This window comes from Buteo buteo, chromosome 31, assembly GCF_964188355.1.
Source record: "Buteo buteo chromosome 31, bButBut1.hap1.1, whole genome shotgun sequence".
Classification (NCBI taxonomy): Eukaryota; Metazoa; Chordata; class Aves; order Accipitriformes; family Accipitridae; genus Buteo; species Buteo buteo.
In genome coordinates this window covers 777,338-784,738 of record NC_134201.1, presented here as the reverse complement: position 1 = coordinate 784,738, position 7,401 = coordinate 777,338, and positions in this window count along the sequence as shown.

Below are 7,401 nucleotides of genomic sequence, written 5' to 3'. Positions count from 1 at the left end.
CCAGGAATGTCTAGGAGGTGTGGCATACCCAGAGCTGAACACACCCTGTGTTCAGGGAGCTGGTCAAATGCCTTGTCTCCATTTCTGTAATGGTGGCTTAGATGCCTGGTTCATGTGTCAGCTCTCTCTGTGGATGCCGACAGTTACTGAGTAACCTGGTCTGACCTCAGAGCTGGCCCTGCTTGGAGCTGAGGATTGGACTACAGACCACCTGAGCTCCCTTCTACCCTGAATTATCCAATAAGCGTACGATGTAGAGACCCTCGCCTCCAACTTTATCTCTTCTTGTACAGTGTGTGGCAAGGCACAGGCTCCTGGAAGGGCTGGTGGGCAAGAGACTGTTGGGGAGTCTGTAGTCCAGCCTCCAGGCTGGCTGTGACTTTGAGGAGCAAGGAACACCTCCAAAGGTGGAGATCAGAACAACACTCCTCCTAGTCCATTTTATTTTTCCTCAGGCTCAGGCTAAAGCTCCCAAGAGGCAATTTGTGGCTGTTGCCTCTGTCATATCATTGGCCACTGCAGAAGAGAGCTTGGCTCCACCACCTCTCCAGGTAGCTGTAGACTCTTCTTAGGTGGCCCCAGGCCTTCTTCAGCAGGCTGGAGAGGCCCAGTTCCCTCAGACTCTCCTCACAGCTCATGCCTTAAGCCCCTCACTCCACCTTGGCAGACCTCCTCCGGACCTTCTCCAGTTCCTCCACTCTCCTTTTGAAATGGGAGGCCCACTGGCTCATACGGCATCATCCTGCTGCCCAGGCCCTTCTCCTCAGAGCACTCCTTAGCCGGCCACGTCTCTACCCATGCTGCTGCATGGGGTTGTTTTGCAGCTGATGGGTTGGGACAAAAACAGATAATAGGTGAAAGAAAAAAGATTAAAACAAATATAAAGCCAACCCAACAGGCAAGGCAAGGGCAATCACTTGCAACCTCCCACAAGCAGAGTGAAACCCAGCCAGTCTCCCTTCAACAGACACCTTGAACGACAGGAAACTCCACGGACTTCTTCCTCTGCCCGAGCTTTTATTGCTGAGCATGACGTCATATGGTATGGAATATCCCTTTGGTCAGATGGGGTCAGCTGGCCTGGCTGTGTCCCATTCTGTCCCAACTTCTCGCCCACCCCCAGCCTACTTGCTGGGAGGGAGCAGAGTCAGAAACAGAGAAGGCCTTGACACTGTGCAAACACTATTCAAACACTATTCAACACTATTTGTATCTCACAAAGTCCCTGACAGGACAGTCCTTCTGCCTGTTAGGTTCCCCTGAATGACAGCCCAAGGCACAAGAATGGTCCTCCCAGTATACTGCCATCAACAAACGTGGTGAGAGTTGCCTCCTCTGGGTCATGGATACAGGTGTTAAACTGCACAGCGCCCAGGAGACTCCCCTGTGCAGCCCCACAATGCCCCAATATGTCCCACTGGCCTCCAGGTAGGGTACGGCCCCTTCAACACTGCGCTCTCACCCTCATCATTGAACTGGTGTTTTGCCCATCTCTTTGTCTATCCATCCAGACCATAAAGTCCTAACTTGAGTAGAAGAATATTGAGGGAGACCGTGCCAAAAATCTTGCTGAAGTGGAGGTAAACAACATCCACTGTGCCCCCCTCATGCACAAATGCACTTCCTTCATCATGACGACAATCAGGTTGGCAAGGCCTGATTTACCCTTGGAAGTCCATGCCAAAGTTGTCCTATTTTAGGTGCCCAGAAATGTCACCCATGAGGAGTCACTCAATGGCACATTTCTCATCAAAGTGACCTTGTACAGCCTGCTGTTCCCTGGGTTGCACTTTTGGCCTCTTTAGAAGATGGGTGCAATGTTGGGTTGTGTTCACTCTCAAGAGACCCCTACCAATTCCATGATACTTTGAAGAGGACATTCAAAGAAATATCAGTTCTCCCCTGTAACTTCATTTCCACTATTCTGCCTCTCCTAAGGTGTATTTAGTTGCTCTAGTCTTTCATATACTTACACTTGGCTTGATACAATGACCATTTCTGAAAGTCATCTTTTCAGATGCAGACTGCCTGGGCAAAGGCCCTTTCCATGATGCTCCACTGCTCTCCTTCTCTTACTCTTTGTTCATCAAGATACCTCTCCCCTATGCAGCTGCTTTGAGCTTCAGGGAGCTAAGAGCTTGCCTGTCTTCCAGTAGTCTAATTGCCTCTTTAGCCAATTCTTTAATTGTGTTTATCTCTAACTTTTTAGTATCTGTCACAAACATTTCTCATAAGACTATCCCTTGTAGAAAGGCAGCCTCATTAGGGGCAGCTGGTACTTCGCATGTGGTTGAGGAGTGTGACTTATTGTTTATGAAATGCGAAAATTATTTACTTTGTTTTGCTTGCAAATAGGAAGAATTCTTCTGGGCCTGTGTGCAGCCAGCTCTCTAAGGAGAGCAGGGGGGAGATGATGCAATGGAGCTGTAACCTCCAGCTGTAGAGATCAGTGGAGAAGCCTGAGGCAAGGGACAGAGATGTAAGCCCCCAGGTGGCCAATGTCAGAAGTGCTGAGGTTTGAGAGGTGAGGAGCAAGGGTGTCCATCCAGTGTCAGACCTCAAGAGACTGCTTTTCCTAGCTGTCCAGACCTCCAGAGCAGATACTCTGGATCATTATCACTTGGAGAATGCTTTTATCACCTCTTCTCTATACTGAAAAGTAAGACAAACTATCCTTTAAAAGAAAAAAATCATGGGTATAGGTGCACTTTGAAATCTTCCTCCTTAACTACACTAGGAAGTTTTTCTAATTAGCTGTACAAGTCTTGAAGACTTGAAGAAAATTGCAGGAAGAAAAATGGCTTCCTAGAGCTTTGTGTATTTTAATGAGCCCCATGGTGTGTTTGAGGCTCAGCCCATAAACCTCAGCTACTGAGAGCAGACTGAAATGAAGTTCTCAAGAAGACCAAGTCAGAAGCAAAGTACCTGGAAGCATTAATGAGCTCCACTGAGGGCCATTCCTGGCAAAGTATCCCCAGGGACTCGTTAGAGCAGATAATTGGAGGCTGTGATTGCAGGTAGGCAAAAGCACTGTGCAGGAGGTTGTAATGCTGAAAAAACCCTTGGTTTGTTTTATGCAGCAGAAAGGCCAAGCCCTGATCCCCAGGCCCTGGGAAGGCAGATCCTGTCTCTCATGCATGGCTCAGGCCTCTTCCTGGGTCAGCAGGATGTGAGGGTGAGCAATGCCAAGTGTAGGGAAACTGTGCAACACCTCCCTACCTCCCCAAGCAGAGGTGAGGAAGAACCTAAAGTCCAGAGCCTCAAAACAAGTTTTGCCTGGTAGGCCTTGGCGGCAGAGGCAGCTGACAAAGCCAAGACAAGAAATACCTTGGACCTGTTCTGCCTTCGCTCTGACTGAGCCCAATCCCCTGCTTATCCTGGGCTTGCCATGTGAGCACTCTCAAGACAAACCATTCCATAATCTTCCCCGGTACCGAGGTCAGGCTGACAGGCCTGTAGTTCCCCGGATCCTCCCTCCAACCCTTCTTATAAATGGGAGTCACATTGGCAAGCCTCTAGTCCTCGGGGACCTCCCCTGTTGACCAGGATCACTGATCAATGATGGGGAGTGATTTGGCAAAGACCTCTGCCAGTTCCCTCAGTACTCTTGGATGGATCCCATCAGGTCCCATGGATTTGTGAGTGTCCAGATGGTGTAGTAGGTCCGTAACTATTTCCTCCTGGATTAAGGGGGGTATGTTATGCTCTATATCCTTACCTTCCAGCTCAAGGGGTGGAGTACCCTGAGGATGACTGGTCTCCTTATTAAAGACTGAAGCAAAGAAGGCATTAAGTACCTCGGCCTTTTCCTGATCACCGGTTGCTACTTTCCCTTCTGTATCCATTATAGGAAAAATATTCTCCTTGGGATTCTTTTTACTGTTAACATATTTGTAAAAACATTTTTTGTTGTCCCTTACAATAGTGGCCAGATTGAGTTCTAGCTGAGCTTTTGCCTTTCTAATTTTCTCTCTGTATGATCTAACAAGATCCCTGTACTCCTCCCAAGTTGCCCGCCCTTTCCTCCAGAGATGATAAACTCTCCTTTTTGTTTTTTTGAGTCCTAGCAAAAGCTCCCCATTCAGCCAGGCCGGTCATTTTCCTCGGCGGTTCAACTTGCGGCATGTGGGAATAGCCTGGTCCTGAGCCATTAAGATTTCCTTCTTAAAGAATGTCCATCCCTCCTGGACCCCTTTGCCCTTCAGGACCGTCTCCCAAGGGACTCTCTCAACCAGTGCCTTGAAGAGGCCAAAGTCAGCCCTCCGGAAGTCCATAGTGGTGGTTTTGCTGACCACCTTCTTTGCCTCACCAAGAATTGAGAATTCTGTCATTTCATGGTCGCTAAGCCCAAGACAGCCTCCGACCATCACGCCTCCCACCAATCCTTCCCTGTGCGTCAACAACAGATCTAGCAAGGCTGCTCCCCTGGTTGGCTCACCCACCAGCTGTGTCAGGAAGTTATCTTCCACACACTCCAGGAACCTCCTAGATTGTTTACTCACTGCCAAGCAGGCAGGGCAGACCTGGACCTCCCTACCTGCACCGATGGGGTAGACATGGCCTCCCAAACTGCATGGGCAAGGTAGTCCAAGCCTCTCGACTGGCGCCGGTGGGGTATACCTGGCCTCCCTATCCATGCGTACAGGTAACCTGGCCTCTCTAACCATGCGGGTGGTGTAGACCAAGCCTCCCTAATGGCGCCGGTGGGGTAGACCTGGTCTCACTACCCAGACAGGCGGGTTAGACCAGTCCTCCCTACTGGTAAAGGCGGGGTAGATCTGGCCTCCATACAGGTGCTGGTGGTGTAGACATGGTCTCCCTACCCGAGAGGGCAGGGTAGACCTGGCCTCCCTGCTGGCGCCAGTGGGGTTGACCTGGCGTCCCTACCTGCATGGGATGGGTAGACCAGGCCTCCCCACTGCCTCCAGTGGGGTATACCTGGTCTCCCTAACCACGCGGGCGGGGTAGACCTGGCCTCCCTACCTGCAATGATGGGGTTGACCTAGCCTCCCTAACCGTGTGGGCAGGGTAGACCTGGCCTCCCTACCGGTGCCTGTGGGGGAAACCATGCCTCCCTAACTGCACGGGCGGGGTAGAACTGGCCTCCCTACCGGTGACAGAGGTGTAGACCTTTTCTCCCCACCTGAGAGGGCAGGGTAGACCTAGACTCCCTACCAGTGCTGGTGGGGTAAACCTGGCCTCCCTGCTGCACCAGTGGGACAAACCTGGCCTCCCTACCTGAGGAGGCAGGGTAGACCAGGCCTCTCTAACCACGCACGCGGGGTAGACCTGGCCTCCCTACCGGCAAGGACAGGGTAGATCTGGCCTCCCTAGTCTAGTGGGTGGGTTTGACCAGGTCTCCCTATCCGCGTGGGCAGGATAGGCCTGGCATCCCTAACCATGTGTTCATGGTAGACTTGGCCTCCCGAACAGCGCCAGTGGGGTAGACCAGGCCTCACAACCTGAGGGGTGGGGTACACCTGGCCTCCGTACCTGAGCGGGTGGGGTAGGCCTGGCCTCCCTACCGGCAAAAGCAGGGTAGACCAGGCCTCCCTAATCGCGCGGGTGGGGTAGACAAGCCCACACCAGCAGTGCCAGTGGGGTAGAACTGGCCTCCCTACCCGAGTGGATGGGATAGACCTGGCCTCCCTACTGTCAAAGGCTGGGTAGACCAGGCCTCCCTAACCGCACGGGCGGGGTACTCCTGGCCTCCCTACTGGCGCCGGTGGGGTAGAACTGACCTCACTGCTGTGCTGATGGGGTAGACCTGGTCTCCCTACCCGAGCAGGTGGGGTAGACCTGGCTTCCCTACCCACGCGGGCGGGGTAGACCAGAACTCCCTACTGGCAAGGGCAGGGTAGACCTGGGCTCCCTACCGGCACCAGTGGGGTAGACATGGTCTCCCTACCCAAGTGGAAGGGGTAGACCTGGACTCCCTATTGGCGCCGGTGATGTAGACCAGGCCTCCCTAACTGCACGGCAGGGTAGACCGGGCCTCCCTAATTACGTGGGCGGGGTAGAATTGGCCTCCCTACCCGCGTAGGCAGGGTAGACCAGGCCTCCCTACCTGCACAACCCGGTAGACCAGGCCTCCCTACCTGAAAAGGCGGGGTAAATCTGGCCTCCCTAACCGCACAGGCATGGTAGACCTGGCCTCCCTATGAATGCCAGTGGTGTAGACCTGGTTTCCCTACCCGAGCGGGCGGGATAGACCTGGCCTCCGTATGAGCGCCAGTGGTGTAGACCTGGTTTCCCTACCCGAGCGGATGGAGTAGACCTGGCCTTGCTATTGTTGCCGGATGGGTAGACCTGGCCTCCCTGCTGCGCTGGTGGTGTTCACCTAGCCTGCCTACCTGCGTGGCACAAGTAGACCTGGCCTCCCTAACTGTGCGGGCAGGGTAGACTTGGCATGCCTACTGGCACAGGCGGGGTAGACCAGGCCTACCTGCTGTCAAGGGTGGGCTAGACCCAGCCTCCCAAACTGCGCAGGCGGGGTAGACCTGGCCTCTCGACTGTCACCGGTGCGGTAGATCAGGCCTCACTACTCGAGGGGTGGGGTACACATGCCCACCCTGCCCAAGCAGGTGGGGTAGACCTGGCCTCCCTACCGGTTCCGGTGGGGTAGACATAGTCTTCCTACCCAGGCGGGCGGGGTAGACCTGGCCTCCCTAACTATGCTGGTAGGGTAGACCTGGCCACCTTACCCGTGCAGGTGGAGTAGACCAGGCCTACCTACCCAAGGGATCAGGGTACACCTGGCCTCCCTGCTGCACCGTTGGGGTAGACCTGGACTCTCTACCGTCGCTGTTGGAGTAGACCTGGTATAAAATGGATAAAACCTTTAATAAGAGCTAATGGAATGAACAATTAGAGTTTAAATGTGAACAGAAAGAAAAGTACAAGGGTGGCTCGAGGTCCCCCACTTTACCAGGCTGCAGAAGAAGTCCAGACATGTCTGGGTTGGGGGGAACAACAAGAGGGTGGGGAGGACACAGGCAAGGTGGAACATGCCCAAGGGCTATGGCCCCCTCCCAGGCGGTCACCAAGGAGCCCCCAGTGCAAGTCCTGTTAACATACCAAGAAGCGTCCACTCCTGTGAACCGACCTAGGAGGCCTCCATATGCCAGCCCAGCCTAGCAGGATGGCCATGCAGGGTTACTGGGGCAGGCTCTGAGCTTTCCTCGGTGCTGCAAGACACAGGCAATGCCATCTGCAAACATGGAAAAGCAGGACAAAGTGCCAACTTCAGAAGAATATGTGCTTGGGGGCTATACAGAAAAGACCTGAAGAGGATCTCAAAAGAGACCATGTGGACGAGAGGAACTAGCCAGTAAGCCCAGGAACTGCAAAGTGGCTTTCGACGTTCCAAGCAGAGAGGGAGGGTGGTAGTGGGGAACTCCC